The sequence below is a fragment of the Topomyia yanbarensis genome, chromosome 2 (genome assembly GCF_030247195.1).
Source record: "Topomyia yanbarensis strain Yona2022 chromosome 2, ASM3024719v1, whole genome shotgun sequence".
Taxonomy (NCBI): Eukaryota; Metazoa; Arthropoda; class Insecta; order Diptera; family Culicidae; genus Topomyia; species Topomyia yanbarensis.
The window spans coordinates 297642742-297667045 of NC_080671.1; the positions used below are offsets into that span (position 1 = coordinate 297642742).

Consider the following 24304-nt stretch of genomic DNA (forward strand, 5'->3'; position numbering starts at 1 on the left):
TTTTGTATAAACATACCGCCCAGTAGTTGTTCAAGCTGTTGGAAAAGTATCGTCCGGAGAATCCGATCGCTAAAATCCAGCGCCTGGAGGCTAAGGCCGAGGCAAAGGCTGCCGGCAAGCCTGAACCACCGGCGAAGAAGGGCAATCAGCTGCGCCAGGGTGCTAACACCGTGGTAAAACTAGTAGAGCAGCTGGTTGTTATCGCTTATGATGTGGACCCAATTGAGTTGGTCATCTATCTGCCCGCTCTGTGCCGCAAGATGGGAATCTCATACTGTATTATCAAGAGCAAATCTCGTTTGGGAACGCTAGTGAATCGCACGACCTGTACCTGCATTGCACTTACCCAGGTTGACAATTCGGACCGGGCCAATCTGTCCAAACTGGTGGACACCATTAAGACTAACTTCAACGATCGCTATGAGAAAATTCGCAAGCACTGGGGAGGTGATCTGCTTGGTCCGAAGAGTATGGCTCGCATCGCCAAGCTCAAGAGGGCCAAGGCGCGTGAATTGACGTAGAAGACGCTGTAAGCTCAATAGTTTGATGGGTGTGTCGATTCAATGTATGCTTAGGTGCATAATATTGTGTAAGGCTGATTTCTTTCATTCGCGGAAGAATCAGCTGTGGTTAAGAGAGAATAAAATCTGGAAAAGATAAACGTAAGATAGTTTTTGTGCGTTGTCTGTGGGTGGTATGTTATTTCTGATACTGCATTTCAAAGGTCACACTTAAAAGCATCAGAAAGAAGGGCAGGGAAACTATCGTCCGTTGATGATAAAAACGAATGCAACTGAATCGGCGCTTGCTGCCTCAAGTACCTTGGATCATGAAACGGGAATTAAAGAAATATTCGGAGACTAATCGAGTGATAATGGCGAGTTAAGTAACTCGTTAGCGGTTCTTTTTAAAGAAATTCAGGATAAAAATACTTAAACGTTTCATTTCATGTTTGTTTCCATAAATTTTATTACCCTTCATCTCTACGTGCCTTTGCCGCGCAAATAATTACATTCTGACACAATCATTTAATTATTGATGTTTGTATATTGGATTACTGTTTTATGTTTCAAGTGTTTAATTTAAATAACCGTGTGTGTGTGCAAATTGCTGCTTGCATAACGAATAGATATATTGTTCACGGTGTATGCAATTTTTTAAAAAAAGGCTTTTTGTTCACTCATGTCGTTTTTGCATGAAGCAAAACTGAGTCAGCACTGCTGTCAAAACATATGATCAAGAAAAAACGCCATCAGAAACTGCACGGAGATGTCAGCTCCGAGCATTTCTAGTGTTCACTGCACTTAGCGATGAGTTGGAATAATGCTACAAAAACTATAGGTTCTCTAGAGCAGCGGTTCTCAACCTTTTTTGTACGACGGACCTCTTAGAGATCAGCCTGGGTTGCTGCGAACCCCCACGGATAAACATCGATTATGCGTGCTATCAAAATATTATTTTCAGTTTGTTAAGTACCAAGACTTTAAATTTCATTATGCACTCGGAAAATGTATTTTTCTTTGCAGCCCCCTAGAGATCCGAGGACCCCAGGTTAAGAATCACTGCTCTAGAGGATGTTTCACTTGGAACAGAAATGCAGATTGGTACATTCAATAATGCAATATACAGCTACTAAAAATCCATGTTGTCGTGCTATAATGACTGCTTATATCTACATAGCATCACCTCAGATACGTGTTAACGAAAGGGTTACATCAGCACTTTAAGCAAAGAAACCTGGGGAAGAAAGCAAGCATATATTTGGTAAGGGCGCGAGTTAAAATCGGAGTTAGAAACCAGTGTGTCACTTTGATTTAGCTATGTCCAGTTCGCTGAATGCTTGCTCCAGGCCGGCAACTTCTTCTTTGGGATGCTTTTCTGTAGATTTGCTGCTTTTCGATGAAGCCACTCTCGATGAAATCGCACTTTAATGCATCTGCACCCATAGCGCTAGCTTTTGAACTTCCTTCCGCTTACTGATAATTGCCTTTGAATTAGCAATGTGGTCACAACATTACAAAAAGCAATTAAATGATAAATTACTCTATACACTACACAAAATATTTATCCGAAAAAAATTTAACTTATAACGATTTTGTAAACAAATAAGTTTTTACATCGTAACCAGGGGTTGCCACGGAAGGTTGTTTGGAAAAATAACAGATTATTCAGTGTTGCAGGTTTCATACATTTTCCAACCAAATGTCATATTTGACAGTACCAGTTACCTGAGTTACTGAGGGGTAGTCAGATTTACGATACAGTTTCGGAATGCAAGTGTCTAGTCGTGTCGTTGCTGACTCCTTCCGATTATCAGCTGTTTTCATCGATGGGTCACGCGCCCAGAGAACAGCGCTTTGATTTGTACAAAGACACCCGAAAAGATAAAAAAAGACAGAAGTAAAAAAAAACAAAAACTGACCGAGAGATGGAAAAAATGTATAGCTACCAAGAGGGTGAATGTTTTGACGTTTCTTTGAAAAATGAGTGAAGCCAACATAAGCTGGCTTTCTGGCTCGGCTAGTTGTCAAAAATGACAGCGAACGCGCTTTAAGCAGCGTTCACATTGCTACGAGCCAATGTTGTTAACTCGACCTGAAACTTTTCGAATGCAAACAAACTTCATTTTGATGTGCTTAACTGGTACTCAGGTTATAAAAGCGTTCGGATTTTGTGGGAAAGAAGCGATGCAAGAGAAAGCGTGAATTCTCTTATATTGTTATTAATTACTTGTTTTGATTCCAACTTTTAAACAGTGTTATACAGTTCTGTTCACATTTGAAACGTAGCTAGCGCTACTGGCATTTGGTGGCAGCTTCAGGCAACAAACAGTTTTCACGGGGCTGATAGCTACACACCAATTTTTTGTGTTTTATTTCAGCAAAATATTTTGCTGGAACTTTTCAGCTGAACTGGATTTGCTAAGAGTCCAGCTTTGCCATTTTTGTTTTGCTGACTTTTAGTAAAGCCCATTATTTTAACGAAAATCAGCAAATCTATATAATTTGATTCAGGAATCAGAATATATTGGCTCAAATGGCACGTTCCCCGTACATAGTCGGGGATTTGTGCCTTATCGTGTGTTTTCATCATTTCCTGAGCGGAAGGAAAGGACAAGGAGGTGCGGGGAAGTAGAATTGGAAGGGTGGGAAAAATAACAGCACAAAACAAAAATAAACAACAGGTAAGTTAAACTCACAAGTAGTTCAACTTGCCTGCGAATAAGCCTAAAGCTCTTTACCAGTGTTGTCATAATCATAATCAAAAAATTAAAAATCAATGATCACCGTCGCAAAAAATCATCGATGATAATCGTTTTCATTATTACCACCTGACATCACAAACCTTATAACTTGATATACAGAGAGCGATGTTGATCTAGTATTCTCGTTTTCAATTTTATGTGCCCGTTGTCACCCATTACTGTTCAGGCAACGGTAACCAAAATAAAATCATCACGGGATTGCTACACATTTGAGTAGAAGAAATTTTATTAAAAAAAATCGTGAACAATTTTTCTCAGCGTTGGATGATCTGTCTCTGGCTAAACGCTCTCATCAAATTTTGTAGGCTCTATAAGTAGAAGACACAGCTAATGGCATTTTCGTTTTTGACAATGCACTACACTGGTGTAGTCGGTGTTACACTCACTCAAACTCCCTAAAGCAGAGAAACCGTGTGATGTTTCCGGGTTTCTAGTGTTTTGGCGGCTTCGGTGATCACGATGTAAGCCTGTTGGGCTGTTGGTCAACTAAAATCCTAGCACTCAAACATGTTTAATAGTATAGGGACATGTACTACTTGTACTATAACGTTAAATTAATATTTTGGTTCCCTGCATACATTTTCCCCCTAAACAAATGTGTTGGGCCCTAATTAACTGGCAGACAAAACTAATATAGCAGTTTATGCGCATAATAAAATAATCAATATCACACATCGTTGATAATTGGTGCGATTGATTTTCTCTTTAGATGATTTTATGAGTACATGTGAAAGAAAAACTTATCACGATGATGAGATCGAAGAAGGCGTAATGAATTTCACATTTTTATTGTATTGCTAAACTCGAGTAAATATATCGAGTATATCGAGTAAGAGAATCAGTAGTAATTTTATGCGCTACCGATTTTTGATTTTTTGATAATTTCCCAACAATGCTCCTTACCACATTGGATAAGAAACTTTAGTATGTCTCTGAGTTTCAGTCGTCCAAACATGGTTTCGTCTATATAAGGACAGTTGAAGACTCGAAATCGCAATTGCGCTACCGCTGGACAGTTGCATATCAGATGATATGAGGTTCCGTAGTCGGATTCACAAAGATCACATGAAAAAGACTCAGCGCGCTGAATAGTTGCCATGTGATAATTGAGCTTGCAGTGGCCGGTTAAAGCCCTGGTCAACATGCAGCAGTGGAGCTTCGAAAAATGTAAAAGAATGCCTTTGTTTGGCGACACGTTTGTAGATTTCTCCAATAATTGCGGTGCTCGGACGAAGCCCAGGACCGTATTTTTTCCCTTATCCAACTTGTCGAAATTGGTAGCGCGGGCTCAGGACCAACGAAGTCAATCGCTGACCTGCCCTGGCCAATTCGTCAGCCCATTCATTTCCAGTAATACCGCAATGTCCGGGCACCCAGACAAGGTAGATAGTGTTGACAATGCTTAGTTCTTCGATTTGGGTTCGGCACGCGATCACTAGCTTGGACCGGGATTTGTCTGAGCTAAGGGCCTTGATTGCAGCCTGACTATCGGAGCAGAAGTTTATAACTCTGCTGGACAAACTCAGTTGAAGGGCCGATTGCAACCCGCACATAATCGCAAAGATTTCTGCTTGGAATACAGTACAGTATCTACCTAGTGAGTGAGATTGTTCCAATCTCATTTCACGACAGTAGACACCAGCACCAGCATCAGCGAACCGTCAGTGTAACAGACCACTTGCGTTTGTTGTTGTCTTTCCATAAAGCCAGACAACCACTCCTCTCGAGAGGGAATCTTCACATGGAATGTCCTGTACGGAAAACTACTAGTGAGCGTAATATCGCTGGGAGCAAGAATATCTTCACCCCATGTAACCATTTGTGACCACAATCGTGTATGACTGGTAGCAAGATCAACATGATTACTGTTCCAAAGCCCAGTAATCTGCAGTCTGTATGCACATGATAGTACTTCTTGTTTTTAGGTGTATGTGTAATGGTTTGATATTTAGAAGTGCCTCAAGAGCAGCAGTCGGAGTCGTGGTGAAAGCACCAGTAGACGCCATGAGCGCCATACTTTGCAGATGGTTTAGCTTTGACTGGACTGTCACCACCTCTCCCCTCTGCCACCACACAAGGCATCCATATGACAGTATTGGACGTACAATTGTCGTGTAAATCCAATAGATGTATTTAGGTTTGAGACCTGGGTCTTTCCAAAAGTTCGTCTGCACTGCCCGAAGGCCATGCACGCTTTCTTGACTCTGAATTCAATGTGAGCAGACCAATTCAGTTTGGAATCCAATATGACTCCAACGTATTTGACTTGATCTGCACACAGTAGCTCAGAATCAAAGAACTGCAAGGGACGAACCCGGGTTGTTATTCACTTCTTCGTGAAAAGAACCATTGAAGTTTTGCTTGGGTTAACTGATAGTTTAACTTGTCGACACCACTGTTCGACAGCTCTTAATGCCTGTTGCATTAAGTCAAAGATTGTTCCGATACAAAATCCAGTAATTAGTATTTGGTAATCGTCAGCAAACCCGTAGGTTGGAAATCCAAGCTCATTGAGTTTCTTCAACAAGCCGTCAGCTACCAAGTTCCATAACAAAGGTGACAGAACGCCGCCCTGAGGACAACCACAAATACTTAACTTCCGTATCTCAGCCTGTCGCAGTGACGAGCAAAGTATTCGGTTACTAAACATTGCGTTTATCCAACCCTAGATACATGCAGGTATCCCATGACCGCGCGTCGCTTCCAGAATAGAATGGAAGGACACATTGTCAAAAGCACCCTCAATATCTAGGAATACACCCAAGCTAGATTGCTTGAGCGAGAAGGCTTTCTCAATGTTGCGTGCTAACGCCCACGAGTCCGAATCACCAGAATGAGATCTGTGAACATTGTTCAACTCCGGATCGATACAACATGGAAAGTGTGTGTCGAAGAGACAATTAAGAACATCTTTTTCGTCAGTCACATAAACACCATCTCTGGTTTTTAAGGAGTTCATCTGAAAATCATTCGATTTGGAGAGAATTTTATTTAATCTGCTAGCTCGTTCTGACTAGAGATATTAGTGCATAGGCTTTGCCAGCCAGCCCGTTCTGCAGATCTAAGACATTTCTTATATGCACTACGAGCTGACCTGAAAGCCCTGGAGTCATCACGCTGACGCCGGTTCCACGCTCTTCGCATAACTTTCTTAATTCTTCCAAGTTCAGTCCTCCACCAAGGGTTCCCCTAGTCGATTTAACAGTACGAAGTGGACAAGCTTCTTCGTAGGATGCTAATATGAATGAGTTTGTCGTATCCACGACTTCATCTAAGTCGTCTAGTTGACTAATTGTTGGAAAACATCCATGAAATTTAGTCGCCAAGTTTTCCAAAAAGAGGTCCCAGTTTGTAGATTTAGAATTACGATATGTCACCACATTGAAGGTGACATCAAAATGATTGAAAAATATATATTTATGATCGGATAGAGACGGTTCAGTTTCATTTGGAACCTGCCAATTTCCCAGTTCTTGCAAAATTCTATCAGAGCAAAGTGTTATGACTAACACCTCCTCCCTCCCAGACCTCGCAAAAGTTGGTCGGTTTCCCACATTCAGAATATGGAGATTTGTACTACTTATGTACTCCATCAGTTCAGAGCCTCTCAGATTGATGTCTGAGCTGCCCCAAATGATGTGATGAGCATTCGCATCACTGCCGATAATGAGCGGAAGCCCATTTCTGCTACAATATGATACAACGATTTTGAAATCATCAGAAGGAGATGATTCGTTATGCGTTAGGTATGCTGAACAATATATATATATATATATATATATATATATATATATATATATATATATATATATATATATATATATATATATATATATATATATATATATATATATATATATATATATATATATATATATATATATATATATATATATATATATATATATATATATATATATATATATATATATATATATATATATATATATGTATATATATATATATATATATATATATATATATATATATATATATATATATATATATATATATATATATATATATATATATATATATATATATATATATATACATATATATATTGTCTACGTTTCCGACAGTCAGTGTAACTGTGACAACACAGATATCGCGAGTTGTGAGCTGCGATATGAGACACGCGTCAATAGCCTTATTTGCAAGAATGCAAGCACGAGGCATTTCACGTGGGTTAGTCATGCCTGTCTTGTTGTAAGCAATGAAGGCAGTGTTAAGTAACTTTCCAAAATAGAAGTTTCCTTTATGGAAATACGGTTCTTGAATCAATGCTATGGAAGCTTTGCGTTCCTGCATGAGTCGAGATAAAATCATAGTTGCTGTACGTTTATGTTGGAGATTGATTTGTGCTATTCTAACCATTGTTGATTAGAGAACTGTACATTTCATCTCCAACATGAATTGCACAACAACTAGAGGACACCAAGCGAGTTGGGATTTTAACGCATATAGCGAGCCATATTAGGTTTAAATGGGACATGATCATTTGATTCCCACGATTTGCGAAGAAAATAATGGTCCATTGTGTCAGAGATTCGCATAACACAGTAAGGGCAAAACCCAAAGTGCTCCGTGCGCGACTGGCATATTTTAGACCTTCCAGTCATTAAGTCCTCGTCACGGAACTACACCTTGACTTAGGGTCTCCTACTTTCAGTCGCCTCCTACGACATGGAAGCAGGACTCCAGTGGCTCAATTCTAGGCCGTATACCACACGGCCTCTGGGCAAGTTCATCTGTACACATCGAAATTTGATAATCGAAACTCAACAAAACTTCACCGAGCTACCATCAGCCGAGAGTCTCAGCAAACCCCAGCCAACAAAAATTTGGCAAAATTAAGTGGATCATCGGTGAAAAAACTTCGGTGTGTAGAGTGAACGTTCCGCTGCGTAATGCAGCATACTGGGGAGTTCACCCAAATCTTCCCAGGCTCCATTCGCCATTGAGAATGTTGCCATTTTTGTTTCGCTGACTTTTAGTAAAGCCCATTATTTTAACGAAAATCAGCAAATCTATAGAATTTGATTGCTGAAACAATCAGGGAAAGAATGGCAATTTTGCTAAGTTCCAGCAAATCAAACTGACAGTTCATCAAATTTTGACAGTTTTGAATTGCTGTAATTTCAGTGAACTATTTTTTGCTGGAAGTATTGCTGATATTTCAGCAAGGCAAAATTCAGCAAAATTTTGCTGATATTCAGCAAGCAAAATTTAGTGTGTACACAGTGAGAAATTTTGGTGTTTACCCAATTTTCCTCCTTAGGGTGAAATATAGAATAGTGATTTCGCATAGGCCTGCTAAGGCAAGACAAGTTTCGACTTCACTGTGTCTCATCGGCATAAACAGAACTTTTACTCTTACGGGACATCACGTTTGATCAGTCGTTCGATTGAAACACAAAGTGTGTTTTAGTTTTAAGGGATTTGCGTCAAGCCGGCGCTAATCTATTCCGACAAAAAGTTAGTGTCGGTTTCTGATAAGGCGGCCGAAACGCAACCGTGTAACAGATAATAGACTGTTATCAACCACCTAGTAAACAACAGTTTCCTGCATGCTGCGTATTCAGCATTAAATAGATCCGACCAACTTTTCCAACGATGAAAAGTTCATTTTTTTGAAGTAGAATACTTCTAACGTTTCAATATGGGGTCCCGTTTCAAAAATTTCAGTTGAGAAATTTTCCCAGATTTGAAATGCGAATATCTTCCGTTCTACTGGACGAAATCGCAATATTTTTGCACTATCTGATCGGAAATTTGTGCACGTATTTCGTATTAAATTTCGGAATTAGTTCGACTACTATAAATAAACCAAAACAAGGATTTTTAGAAAATCCTTCGGAAAATGCGCAATTTGCCAGCATATCCCACGCAGAGCCGTCAAAAAGGAGCATGTAAGCGTTTCATTACATACGGAATGTTATATATACAGGTCACGCGAGCTTGTTTTGTATCAGTGGGTGCTCGCTTACCACACGAACAACATGCTCGTCCGGACGGTACAATGAGCGGTATCATGTTTGCGTTCCCTACCAAGCATCATCGCAAGGTTCTTCGTGATAAAATCCAGGGAATCACCGGGTTCGTCGTGGTGGTGTAAAATGCATCTCCGATTTAATCTACGAATGCTGAGGGTGTGCAGGAAAATGTCACCCGAGATGCCGTGACCTACACTGAACACGCCACGCGCAAAACCGTAATGAATGTCGTCTATACTCTGAAGCGGCAGGGACGCACTTTGTATGGATTTGGAAGTTGAAAAGGTAGAACTCACTTGTATCATTATAAAAAAGGCCCTTTTCAGGGCCACCAGAATCATTTCAAAGAATAAGTTTGCATTTTCTGTTTCATGAACTGTTTCTCCCTGGAGAGCAATTTGGGTTAAACCCTAAATTATGATTTATTTCAGTACGCAAATTGCAAATATGGTCAGAAACAAACTGGAGTGAAGTGGAAAACATGCCGTCCGTTTGCTGCTGTCAGAAGAGTTGGTCAAGCACGCCGTCTCAGATGGCACCAAAACTGTTACCATATACACCAGCTCCAAGTAAATTTCGAACACTGCCCAAACAAAAGGCCCTTTTCAGGGCCATCAAATTATCGACAAAGAATGAAATTGAAGTTTTGTTATTACAAGCATCAGTAAGTGGCTTGTCAAGAGCGTTGGATGGTAAGTGAGCCACTTGTGAACAATACCGTCGCTTTCACGTAGAATGGCACAAAATCAAAAGTTATTTGTGTTTAGTGTAATGATTCAATTTACAAAAATCGAACGTTTTCTGCTCCGTTCCAAAATTTTCGGCCAGAATGCCGCCTGTTTTTTCAAACGTGAAAATCTGCTGTTGTATTGAATGAAAACCTTCGATTTTTGCTCTGATTGGAAATAGTTGTAACTAAATCTGTAGAATGTACAATTACTGAAAATAACGGATTTTGTGAAAGCAGTGGTTGGTCCGTACAATTCGATTCCAAGCGAGCCAGACTAGTTTTCGTTGGAAGGTCCACCTCTGACAATAGAAGTAAACTATTTTATTTTGAATTCAACTACAACTTCTTGAAAACAGCACAGCTGAAAAACTTTTGGAAAAAACGCGCAAGCCTAAATTTTCCACTATAATGGAAACTGCTTGTGCCCCCGACGCACAGCATCATCAAGATTGATAGTAATTCAAGCCGGGAGGAAAGAGGTTGTAAGGCAATGGAAAACGAAAATTTCATTTATATTTTACTGGAATATAATTGGCTGGTCCTGAAAAGAACTTGTTGGTTTGTGGTTTATTTTGGGTCACAATTTAGGCCTGCTCGATTGCTGATAGCAGTGAATTTCTCGCAGGGCGACAGTTTCTGTTCAGTAGTGATGAGGCTTCCTAACGCCAACCGTGACTGGGGCACTTTTACACGGCCTTCGTTGCTTACTGCTTGCGGGGAGGCTTTCCTCCGGTAGACTTACGAGCGGTCTGTTTGGTACGGGCCATTTATCAACAAAGAATCGAATTGAAATTTTGTTATTACAAGCATCCGAAAGTAGCTTGCCAAGAGCGTTCGATGGCAAGTGAGCTACTTGTGAACAATATCGTCGATTTCACGTAGAATGACACAAAATAAAAAGTTATCATTTGTGTGTTTGTTTACAGTTTCGTGTTTACTAGGCGCATTCAAAAAAGGTTTCAATTCTCAAACATTTTACCAAGGTGCCGTATTACATTACTCTCTTTACCCTGAATGTTCGATAACCTCCGTATTGGAAACACAATTTCCATTTTGTTCTTTATCAAAAATATGTGGTCGACCAACGAAGGGGTGGAGCTACGAATAACACATATTGAGGACAACACAAAAAAGGACGAGCTTACATTTTGCTGTAGTCAGGTATAAAAACTCAGCATGCTGTTGTTCACGATCAGTTCGTTTGCAGCATCAGTATGCAGCAGTTCGTTTGCAGCGTCTCCCGTGAAATTCAATCCGCTGTCCGTTTGCTGCTGTCAGGAGAGTTGGCCAAGCACGCCGTCTCAGATGGCACCAAAACTGTTACCATATACACCAGCTCCAAGTAAATTCCGAACACTGCCCAAACAAATGGCCCTTTTCAGGGCCATCAATTTATCGACAAAGAATCGAATTGAAGTTTTGTTATTACAAGCATCAGAAAGTGGCTTGTCAAGAGCGTTGGATGGTAAGTGAGCCACTTGTGATCAATACCGTTGCTTTCACGTAGAATGGCACAAAATCAAAAGTTATTTGTGTGATTTATAGAAAGGTTAGTGTAATGATTCAATTTACAAAAATCGAACGTTTTCTAACGTTTCGATATAGGTGCTCCGTTTCAAAATTTTCGGCCAGAATGCCGCCTGTTTTTTCAAACGTGAAAATCTGCTGTTGTATTGAATGAAAACCCTTGATTTTTGCGCTGATTGGAAATAGTTGTGACTAAATCTGTAGAATGTACAATTACTGAAAATAACGGATTTTGTGAAAGCAGTGGTTGGTCCGTACAATTCGATTCCAAGCGAGCCAGACTAGTTTTCGTTGGAAGGTCCATCTCTGACAATAGAAATAAACTATTTTATTTTGAATTCGACTACAACTTCCTTGAAAATAGCACAGCTAAAAAACTTTTGGGAAAAACGCGCAAACCTAAATTTTCCACTATAATAAAAACTAGTGCCCCCGCCGCACGGCATCATCAAGATTGATAGTAATTCAAGCCAGGAGGAAAGGGGGAGGGAGGCAATGGAAAATTTCATTTATAATAATAATACTTTATAATTGACTGGTCCTGAAAAGAACTTGTTGGTTTGTGGTTTATTTTGGGTCACAATTTAGGCCCGCTCGATTTCTGATAGCTGTAAATTTTTCACAGGGCGACAGTTTCTGTTCGGTAGCGATGAGGCTTCTTAACGCCAACCGTGACTGGGGCACTTTTACACGGCCTTCGTTGCCAACTGCTTGCGGGGAGCCTTTCCTCCGGTGGACTTACGAGCGGTTTGTTTGGTACAGGCCATGTAGCGAAAAATGCTGATCTGCTACTTCTCTGATGCTGGTAGTAGGACGACGGTCAAACGCTCGTTTTCGTGCCTTCATTCATAAAAGTTCAACAATATTTTCAAAGAATGTTGCAAATTGTCAACTTGATAATTCCAAACATACTCCAAATAAACTATGAATGTGCTAAAGTCGACAAAATCGCATAGAAATTTTCGTATTCCAGAGCAGAATTTACCGGTCTAAAGTGTATTCTACTTCACTCCGGTTATGTCTCTGACATTACCCACCCATCTTTTATAATTATTAAATTAATTTAGGCCCAAATGCGGTAGCTCGATGAGGCCGATTGTTCGTTTTTTTACAATAAATAAAAAAAACAACTATGTTAAGTTTTTTGTCTCGTTCAGACGCAGCTTTCTGCTGCGTGTTGAGATCCTTTTTCTAGGGGGCGAAATATTGCTAGTGTTGTCCACTGCAATTTGAGGTTCGATCCGTTTGTCTTCTTTCGCGTTGTCGTTCATGTCCATGTCCTCATCCGCACTACTTTCCTACTGCTCGCGGTCAGATGTTCCAGTTTGTGTCTTACTCTTATCGGTCGTTATTGTATGTTCGTATTTTTCGGCATTCGTTTCGTTGTTGTTGTTGCTGGTTGTTGGTGCTTGATCCGGACATGTTGGTTTTGCAGCTGTTAGTGGTTTAGCGTAAGATGGTTCTGGGCTGATTTCAGTTGGATTGGTTAAGTTTTCCTTAACAGTTTCTACGCAAGGTTTTCCGAGGTGCAGCTTCTTCGTGCAGAACTGGCACGTAGGAATTTGCCCTGGGTACGTGACTAGTTATGTCTGTTGAATGAGAGCATCGTCCCTTCCTAACACTGTGAAGCTTATGTATGAAGGAATTGGCTTGGTCACATGCATTGTCACCACACGAACACCGTTAGGGATGCCCGGGAAAAAAATTCCTCCATGTATCATGTGTAACGGAGTCTACTTCTCCGTATTTTTGCAAGCATTTTTTAATCACGCTGTCAGGGGTACGCGTAGTCAAATCATGGACACGAACTTCTACAGCGCCGTTTTCGATGTATACGGAATGCTATATTTAACATTGCCGCATTCGGCGGTGTGCTGCATGTTGTTTCGCGATGCGAATGACTCAACTTGGTTAATGTTCTTGAACGAAATCAGCACGCAATGTTTGATATGATGCATTTGTAGGGTTTCCACTTCAGCCAGATTGAGTTCCATCTGCACTTATAATAACTGTTCCACTTCCCGAATGGCTGGTTTTACGGGGCATTTCGAAAAATCAACAGCAACACAGTTCGGCCGCATCTGGGTTGCTTTTTGCTGGGCACCGACACTCATCACTAAATTGCACAGTAGGTATAGGCTATTGTTATATGGACTGCTTGTGCAATAGGCACCGATTGATTTTTAGGTAGAATTGACTGTTTCACTTGCGCGGGACGATTTTTGCTTCTGCTCAGGGCGAGATGTGAAGACAAACTGATGAAAAGTTCATTATTACAGCAGCGAGATCTAGCGGTATACCTCGAAAATCTGCGCCGAGCAACAGCTTAACGATCATCTTGTTGTATTGTATAGTTTGTATTTGATCACAGAAAAAAATTGACGACACCTATGTGATATATGAACAAAGGAATCTTTCCGATAGAACTAGAATTGCATAGTATTGTGTTTTAGTTCCATTGCAGATATAAGGGCGGCAAGTCAACAGGTATTGTGAACCGTAGGCATATGCGATTAGCCTGCACATGTCTTGCAACCTTGCACCAGGCATGAAAACACGGATCTGTAGATCTACAAAGTTTGCGACTTGACACGAGCAGAAAGGCTATTTTTATTCAATTCGTTTATTCGATAAGGCAGGTTTGCGTTGGCTTAAAGGTGCCAATTTTGTTTTGTTTTACATTTTAAACTACTTAAAACTAGGGTATTACATATGGGTCATTCCACGCGAAGTGATCAAAAAAAGATGCAAACTTGAAATCGACCTTCACGGATTTGAACAAAATTTGGAGGAATTGTTCATCTAGGGCCAATATATAAAAACCCAAATTTTTGTGTCAATTGAGCCACCCCTCGGGTCATGGGAGCACCCCCGTTTTGGCAAATTGTCAAAACCCTTGATTTTCTTTTGATCATATCTCCGGTTCTATTGAATCTAGAATCAAACCACAAGATGGCTTTTGAAGAAAATTGTTCAAGGAGACTATAAAAAATATTATTTTTTGCCGACAGTGTTGCCAACTATGCAATTTTTTCAGTTAAATATTAAAAGTTAATTTTTCTCAAAATACGTATATTTTAATTTTGAAAATTTTAATGCCATCGCGTTCCTCAGACATTTTTACATAAAAAACACTTATCATCCCAATATAATATGAGCGCATCCTGAGATATACCGTTTTGAAGGGAAAAACTCCGATTTTCTCATATAAAAATCCATTTTTATTGGCCAAAATTGAGAAAATCTTCAAACTGTCATAAAAATCGACCCTGATCTGCTAGAAGCAAACCAAATACGTAGTTTTTCATCATTTCTCGTCTACTTCACGAAAAATTATGTTTAAACTTAGAATACTCAAATTGGTTTTTTAGTGTTGTGCGCTTGCGATTTTATATGGGAAATTGCGGTTTTTTCTCTTCAAAACGGTGTATCTGAAGATGCGCTCATATTATATTGAGATGATAAGTGTTTTTTATGTAAAAAAGTCTGGGGAACGCGATGGCATTAAAATTTTCAAAATTAAAATATGCGTATTTTGAGAAAAATTAACTTTCAATATTTAACTGATAAAATTGCATACTTGGCAACACTGTCGGCAAAAAATAATATTTTTTATAGACTCCTTGAACAATTTTCTTCAAAAGCCATCCTGTAGTTTGATTCTAGAGTAAATAGAACCGGAGATATGATCAAAAGAAAATCAAGGGTTTTGACAATTTGCCAAAACGGGGGGTGCTCCCATGACCCGAGGGGTGGTTCAATTGTCACAAAAATTTGGGTTTTTATATATTGGCCCTAGATGAACAATTCCTCTAAATTTTGTTCAAATCCGTGGAGGTCGATTACACGTGCCTTGATCACTTCGCATGGAATGACCCATATTGATTTTTGAAATTAAACTAAGGCTAATTTATAGCTATACATATTAGGGTTCGTCGCGGTGCGGATGTGGCCGGTAAATGGATTTCCGCAGCGCAACCGCAAAAAATTAAAAAACCGCACCGCTTACCGCAACCGCACTTTATTTACCGCACCGCACCGCGCGGTAATGCGGTAAAATTTTTATATTTTTAAAAATAGTGTTGAAAAATTGTACATTTGTGTAACCATATATAATAAAATGTTATTCCTATTCACATGAAATTTAACTTTAAGAGACTCCTCCGAATGTAATGTTTATGAAAAAAATCAACTTTTGCATTTGCTATTAATAAGATTCCGTACATTTTAAGACAAACATTATACATTCAAGAACGTTCTACTGCAATAATAGGAAAACTTTTATTTTAGCAACCCTTCAGTAAATTGAAAAATGTGGAATAAAAATGTAATAAGAAATGCAGTTGCCCAAATGGAATGAAATGGATGATTATCGCATTTACGTAGTAAAACCACCTTTCATTCTTAAAGAAATTCACCAAAAAAGTCGAAATACCAGTACTTCTATATAGTAGCGCATATATTCCAATACAGTGAAATAAAAACATATTGTATTTCATCAATAAGAACGACGCCATATTTGACGAAAAAAAAAATGCTCTATACATTACATCTAATCAGGAGTCCGGTCTCAACCGGTACAGATTTATTGAACATTAGAAAAACTGCAAAAAATGTATGATTTGTAGCATACAGCAGAAATGATTTTTAAAAATAGGGGGTTTTTCGGACAAAATATCCCAAAGCTCTAACTTCCGCATTCTTCAAGAAACAGTATTCTCATTCAAAAACTAAGATTGCTCCCTTTAAAAATGTATGAAGTGTAATTTTCTAAAGGCTAAAGTTCAAAAGTTTTAGCATTTAATGTATTTTTCTCTAATATTTTCCCAAAGAGCCAATGGCAAAAACTTCAATTGAAGTGAACGGGAGTCAAACTATGTGATATTTGGCAAAAAGGTTCAAAAAAGCTACAAAACAGTCTTAATTGAAAAAATATTGGGGCTTAATTTGGTAGAAAATTATAGTAAATTTGAATGGAAGTACGCGAAAAATAGTTATGTAGCATACTTTTTGAGAAAGAGTCCAGTGCAGAAAAATTCACATTGAAATTACACAGCAGTCAAAGAAGATAGAAATACGATGTTGATGAACGAATGATAGAATAATCATCTTAATTTGGACCCCTCCTTATTTTGGACGCTTTCATACATTTGTATCCTTTACCACCAATTACTCCAAATTCGTTTGGTTTGATGAAAATAATTATACCGCAACCGCGACGAACCCTAATACATATACACAAGGGGGTGACATAATTTTCGTAAGATTAGGGAGGTAATTTAGTTTTTATGGCTATATGGTCTGACATTTTTAGCAATGAGATTATTGGAGCAAATAATATTTAACTAAGGGGGACAATTTTTACGACTATCTTAAAAGTAGAAATAACTAGAGGGCGTGATTAAATTTTGTAAAGATTCGGGGACATTAATTAGAGTTATTTTATGTGGTAGTAGAGTTGGGCATTTTCAACGAGATCATATAATAGTTAAAACTAGAAAAGACAGGAAGAGCTAAATGCTTCGTGAAGATATTTTGGGGGGGGGGGGGGTGTTACTTCTGTGTATAAGAGTCAGGGGAAGTAGGGTGGACAAAGATGGCAGCGGGAGAACATTATTTCAGTTTCAGACTTCGGGAGATCAACGGATAGATTACAGAATCAGGGCGGCCTTCATCAGGAAGAATCATATACTGGGACGCCGGGTGGTCCTCTTCAAGATGGCAGGGGTTTCTCCAGGCGATTTCGTAGTGCGGCTCAGATGTTGATCGGCTACATTTCGAGTTGTGCGTGTGATGTTCGTGCTGTAGGTCCCGTGGCTCATCCAACAGGGATGTTTTGTGTCGCCTTGGAGTCGCATCAAACCATCGTGGGTGTATGGTACAGGTGGAAGAGAGGGCTTCTGAGAATGATAAGGAAAAAGGGGCACTTAAAGTTGGATATTGATGGTTTTACGAAGGTGTATTAAGGGACATATAGAGGACATCGCGGCTTGCCAACACATCTCGAACCGGGACGTTGGGTGGTCTTCCTCGGGCCCGGAGGGTGTCCATAAGCCGAGACCTGGCGGAACTGTACTCGGTGCATGCCCAGACAATGTGCTCGACGTCGTGATAGCCGTCGCCCCAAGCGCAGATACCACTCTCCACGAGCCCAATACGTCGGAGATGTGCATCCAGCGTGTAATGGTTTGCCATGAGTCGCGACATCACACGAATGAACACATCCATCCCCTTGAACCAAGGTTTCGTCGATACCATGGGGACAATCGAATTTAGCCACCTTCCTAGCTCCCCATTGCTCCATGAGGTTTGCTAACTTTCGAGGGTTCTCTGATGAGTAATACTGAAACATTCGTGGAAGCAAATTGGTCTTTCAAAAACGTCACCTTCAGGGGCACCCACCTCAGCTAAGGAGTCCGACTTTTCATTGCCCGGAATGGAGCAATGAGAAGGGACCCACACCAAAGTAATCTGGAAAGATTTGTCAGATAAAGCACTCAGTAGCTCCCGTATTTTCCCCAAAAAATACGAGGAATGCTTTCCATGTTTCATCGAGCGAATAGCGTCAACAGAACTCAGACTATCCGAGACGATAAAGTAATGGACTGCGGGTAATGTGTCAATGACTCCAAGGGTATACTGAATAGCAGCTAGTTCTGCGGCGTAAACTGAAGCAGGGTCACTGAGTTTGTAGGAGGCGGTGAACTTTTGATTGAAAATACCGAAGCCAGTGCGCCCTCCGAGGTTTGAGCCGTCAGTATAAAACATCTTAGAACAGTCGACTTCTCGGAATTTATCATAAAAATGTTTGGAACCACTTGAGGGCGTATGTGGTTCGGAATTCCACAGATCTCGTCTTTCATGGATGTGTCGAAGAAAACAGTAGTTTCAGAAGTATTTATGAAATTTACACGGTTTGGATTGTAAGAAGAAGGATTAATATTCTGCGCCATGTAGTCAAAGTACAGGGACATGAAACGGGTCTGAGAATTGAGCTCAACAAGCCTTTCAAAATTTTCAGTCACCACCGGGTTGAAGATATCGCATCGAATGAGCAATCGATATGAGAGTTCCCAAAATCGATTTTTCAGCGGAAGAACGCCCGACAGGACTTCGAGACTCATCGTATGGGTCGACTGCATGCACCCTAAGGCGATATGCAAACAACGATACTGAATTCTTTCGAGTTTGATGAAATGTACGTTCGCGGCGGAGCGAAAGCAGAAGCATCCGTATTCCATTACCGACAGTATCGACATTCATCAATGTCGTTGACATAAAAATTGTATAACAGAGGGCTTAAACATGAGCCCTGGGGAAGGCCCATGTAACTAAATCGTGATGTCGATAAGTCACCATGCGAAAAATGCATGTGCTTTTCCGACAACAAGTTTAGTAAAAAGTTGTTTAAAGTTGCTGAAAGACCATGCTGGCGCAGTTTCTCTGAAAGAATGTTGATCGAAACTGAATCAAAAGCCCCCTTTATATCTAGGAACACTGATGCCATCTGCTCTTTGCTAGCATGGGCCATTTGAATTTCGGTTGAGAGCAACGCAAGACAATCGTTCGTCCCTTTGCCTTTGCGAAAGCCAAATTGTGTATCTGACAGTAAGACATTTGTTTCGACCCAATTGTCGAGGCGGAATAGGATCATTTTTTCGAACAACTTCCGGATACAGGACAGCATTGCGATCGGTCGATACGAATTGTGATCGGAGACTGGTTTTCCTGGTTTTTGGATGGCGATGACCTTCACTTGTCTGCAATCGTGTGGGACAATGTTAGCCTCAAGAAACTTATTAAATAAGTTCAACAAGCGTCTCTTGGCAGAGTCTGGCAGATTCTTCAACAAGTTAAATTTGATTCTGTCTGGCCCTGGAGCTTTATTGTTACAGGACAAGAGAGCAAGTGAGAACTCCACCATCGAAAAAGGTGTTTCGTTCGCGTTATTGTGAGGGGGCGCGGCGCGGCAGATCTTCTGTTCCGGGGCGGAATCCGGACAAACCTTCTTGGCGAAATCGAATACCCAACGGTTTGAATATTCTGCACTCTCGTTAGTACTGTTTCGGTATCGCAAACGCTGGAGGAAGTTCTTGGGTAGATTCGATGTTGTCGGATATCGCGGCCGCATAGCTCTTCCAATCGATATTTCGTGTGAGGTCATACGAATTATTGATTGATTTCAATGGTCTTGAGCTGTTGGTGATCGAGACTACGATCGGCCGATGGTCGCTACCGTGGGGATCAGGGATTACCTTCCACGCGCAATCCAACTGTAGCGAGGTCGAGCAAAGGGATAAATCTAATGCACTTGGGCGCGCTGGTGGGGGAGGGATTCGTGTCATTTCACCCGTGTTTAGAATTGTCATATTGAAGTTTTCGCAAATATTGTGAATTAAAGAGGAACGGCTATCATCATAAAGGCAACCCCATTCCGTACCGTGAGAGTTAAAGTCTCCTAAAGCTAGTCGCGGTGCAGACAGGGATTCTATGATGTCATGTAGCCGGCGGTGCCCAATCGCGGTGTTGGGGGGAATATATATGGAAGCTATGCAAAGATCTTTGCCTTTGGTTGTCACTTGACAAGCGACAACTTCAATACCTGTTATCGAGGGAAGGTTAATTCTGTAGAAGGAATAGCGCTTTTTGATCCCCAAAAGCACTCCTCCATAGGGGGTGTTTCGATCCAGGCGAATAATATTAAAATCGTGGAAATTGAGATCTATATCTGAAGTTAACCAAGTTTCACATAGTGCAAATGCATCGCAACTCAAACTATTTATTAAAATTTTGAAGGAATCGATTTTCGGGATGATACTTCTGCAATTCCACTGCAGAACAGTGATCAAACCCGTTACCTCGTTCGATGAGTTAGCCATCGAAGGATACAATCGCTGAAAGGAGGGGCCATTTAGCAGTCAACTGCTTCAAAAATGTTCTTACTGTAAGGAGAAAAGCTAACATAAGATTTTTAATAGGATCAGTTGTATTGAAAGTTTTTATTATCCAGTCCACTATGTCCGAGAGTTTGATAATTCCAGTGCTGTGATTATTCTCGAACTGAAACAAAGGAACACTTGGAATTTTTGATGTTCCTGGAAGTGCTGGGAACTCCTTCTCTGAGCTTAATCCTCCGAGACCAGGAGCTACTTGCTTCGGTTTGGTTGATACACTTCCAATAAATGTGACTTTCGGAGCCCCGTCAAGGGATACCTTCTGGCCTTTACAAGGAACTTTAGGAGAGGAAATGTTCCTCCGCTTCCTATAGCTTCTAGACGCCCTAGTAGATGTTCCCTCTTGTGGGTCATCAGCCTCGCCCTCGTTAGGAGGCAAGTGAGCATAGATGTTTGTTGAGGATGGTGGCGTAGCTTTCTTTAGCATTTCTGCGAAAGAACGTTCGGATCGCCCCACAAGGGAAGGTTTTAGTTTATTCCCGCGTAGTTCCCCGAGATATCATGCAGATTCTCTGCACAGTAAGGACAGTAAGGACACTTCTCAGCATTCTTACTGCACGAATCGTCCACATGATTCTCACCGCATTTTCCACAGCGGGCCTTATTGCTACAATGGGTGGCTGTGTGACCCAATTGTTTACACTTTGTGCAATTCATGACCCGCGGCACAAACAGACGCATAGGCAGACGAACCTTGTGCAAGAGGACGTAATTTGGCAAAGCGGTACCAGCGAAGGTCACGCGATAAGAGTTTGATTGGGGTTACGTTTTTGAACCATCCCCGCAACTAGTACTGAGTGCAAACGCTTGCACTCAAGTATTTTCACTGGCTGAAGTAAGCGGTCTCTAAAACGGCCAACCCCGTACTGCAGCAGATCCTCGCACGTCAAACTCTGCGTTCGTGACAACGCCTTCAGACTGTACTTTTACAGCTGGAATATACACGTGATAGTCCTTCCTAAGGTGCTCACAGCAAGCAATATCGTTTGCCTGCTTTGGGTTAGTCAGCACGACCCTCAGCCTGTCTGAGCGGACCTTTTTTATTTCGGTCACAGAATCGTTCTGTCAGGTCTTTCAAAATCTGTAATAGATTCTGCGATTTTGTTTTGAGCCGAAAGAAGACCACAAAGGGACCGGTCGAGAGCTCTGGATATTGTTTGGGTCGGGGGAGAGCCTTGGGAGTCGATTCGACCTCCATTTGGCCGTCCGGGGAGGGAGCCATCGACACCGTCGACACCGTCGACGCACGGGGTTAGCACCCGCGCAGACGGGAATAAGCCTTAAATGTGTCAAAAGAGGTAGATTTTACTTATCTGTAAATTTGTTTCCCACGACGCACCAGTCCAGCTTATATAGCTGGCTATTGTTCAATCCTCACTACGCGAACAAAAGGCTGAGGACGGCCTAACGGTTAACACACACACACACACACACACACACACACACACACACACACAAAAGAAGAAAAAAGTCCAAAACCTCGAGAGGTAGAGAATGTGCATGATAACCTTTGACGGGGATTATACGATTCTTTATCTCACACTGGACGGACTGGAAAAAACACTTGCTTCTCGATAGACCGCTCGTAAACGAATGTAGGAAGGCTATTGTAGCACCCAAGGCAAAATTCGACTGTTGTACGATCAAGTGAATGCATGAATTGTGGAATTGAGAGAAACATATAGGGGAAGATGGGGTAAAACGCACCCTCTAAGGAAATATGATCATAACTCAGCTATAGAACATCAATCAGGAGAATTTAATTAATGATATCGTTTTGCCAACATTTTCCTCTCTAATCACAATCATAACGGTTTGCAAAATAATCAAGAACATGAAAAATATTCGATTCATCAAAATCATTTAAAATTTCCTTTTGAAAAATAATCGGGGCAAAACGCACCTGTTCGGGTGTAAAATGCACCACAACAACGGGGCATAATGCACTACAACAACGGGGCAGAATGCATGCTCGGTGAACAAGCAAGCAGTTTTGTTTTCTGACGAGATTTCACAAAAGCCATTAAATAACCTTAGGTTATGCAATTAGTAGGTTTTCAAAACAATTTTTCCGTTTTCGATTAAAAAATCAGCCAAAGAAGACGGCATTTTGCCTCCGATGGAGCAGAGATATAAATTTAGCAAAAAGTGAATTATTTAGTAGATTTTTCATATATAGTGCAACAGAATAATGAACAACGGTATAAATAGAACTGGAATGCCCTGGTATAATAACACAAATTTCACTTATAAGAGTTGAAAATCCTTGTTGCACGAGCCACGATAATGACTTGAGAAGAGCACGTTATTGTCTTGTTTATTTCTCGAGCTGCTATTGATGTACGGTTATCAAACTTTGACAAAGTATGTTTACTATGGCGGACTTCCGACCCTACCCTTTTCTAGAAATTTTTAGCAGTTTTCAATATAAGCAAGGGGTACATTTTGCCCCGGGGGTGCGTTTTACCCCATCTACCCCTACTTTTGTATTTTATTTGGTGTGAACTTCGATGACCCAGTTATGAGCAGCTTGCGAGAAACTAAGTAAATGTTTTTGCCTTTCTCAATAGAAAGGTATTGCAATTGCTCTGAAAACCGACTTTTTAACGGAGGCCCGGAGGGCCGAGTGTCATATACCATTCGATTCAGTTCGTCGAGTTCGGCAAATGTCTGTGTGTGTGTATGTATGTGTGTATGTATGTATGTGTGTGTGTATGTGTGTGTGTATGTGACCAAAAATGTCACTCATTTTTCTCAGAGATGGCTGAACCGATTTTGACAAACTTAGTCTCAAATGAAAGGTGCAACGTTCCCATAGGCTGCTATTGAATTTCTAATGGATCCGACTTCCGGTTCCGGAATTACAGGGTGATAAGTACGAACACGCAGAAAATGTCGATTTTAATAAATTCTGCAATGAATGTATAAAGGTGAAAATTTTTCCAAAATATGACCACAACTGCTTCGATTTGTAGTATTAGGTCACTAACATCCATTCAAAGTCTATTTGGCCACATTGGCCACCATCCTCGGTTCCGGAAGCCCCGGCGGAAGTATCTAAATTCAGAATCACAGTCACATCGGTTTCTCGGAGATGGCTAGACCGATTCGACTAAACTTGGCCTCAAATGAAAGGTATTGCGTCCCCGTAAATGGCTATTTAATTTCATCCCGATCCGACTTCCGGAGTTACAGGTTGTGGCGTGCGATCACATAGCAAATTGTGATTCAAACCGATACTCCGATGAAAGCAAAAAAGGTAAAAATTTCGCTAAAATGTCTCTCAAACAACTTAAATTTGCTGTTCTAGGTCACCGACGGCCAACCAAACTTTCGTTGACTACATTAACCACCATAGACGGTTCCGGAAGTGCCCGGGAAAAGCGGCCATCTTTCAAAATTTACGAACTCACATCAGTTTCCCGGAAATGGTTGGGCCAATTTTCACAAACTTAGTCCCAAATGATAGCTATAATATCCCCATAGATGTCTATAAAATTTCGTACGGATCGCTTATATGGTTCCGGAAATATAGACTAAACCGTCCGGTCACATATGAAATTCCCATATAAGCCGGAACTCAAATTTTTTTTTCAAAGGGGGGACCCCATGAAATTTCAGAAATCGAATTCGTATTTTTGATGACAAACATCTTTAAAATGCATGAAACGTCGAGATTTTATGTTATTTCGAAAATTATTTTTTTTTAACCCTTGTGAAGGCAAGCTAAAATCCTAACATTAAAGGGCAAGCCGGGCCTCTCAGGCCCGTCTAAATTCAAGCTCCTTTTTGCCGTTCTCATATAGAAAGGTTATGCAATCGGTCGAAATTT

The 24304-nt window shown here is 40.6% G+C and overlaps 1 protein-coding gene and 1 pseudogene across 12 annotated transcripts in view; one reads left to right on the forward strand and one right to left on the reverse strand.

The window, feature by feature from the left end:
* LOC131683320 (PDF receptor) overlaps window positions 1-24304 on the reverse strand; it is a 688155-nt gene that overhangs the window by 601222 nt on the left and 62629 nt on the right. The gene's annotated exons all lie outside the window — the stretch shown is intronic.
* On the forward strand, window positions 15-548 carry LOC131683323 (large ribosomal subunit protein eL8-like; annotated as a pseudogene).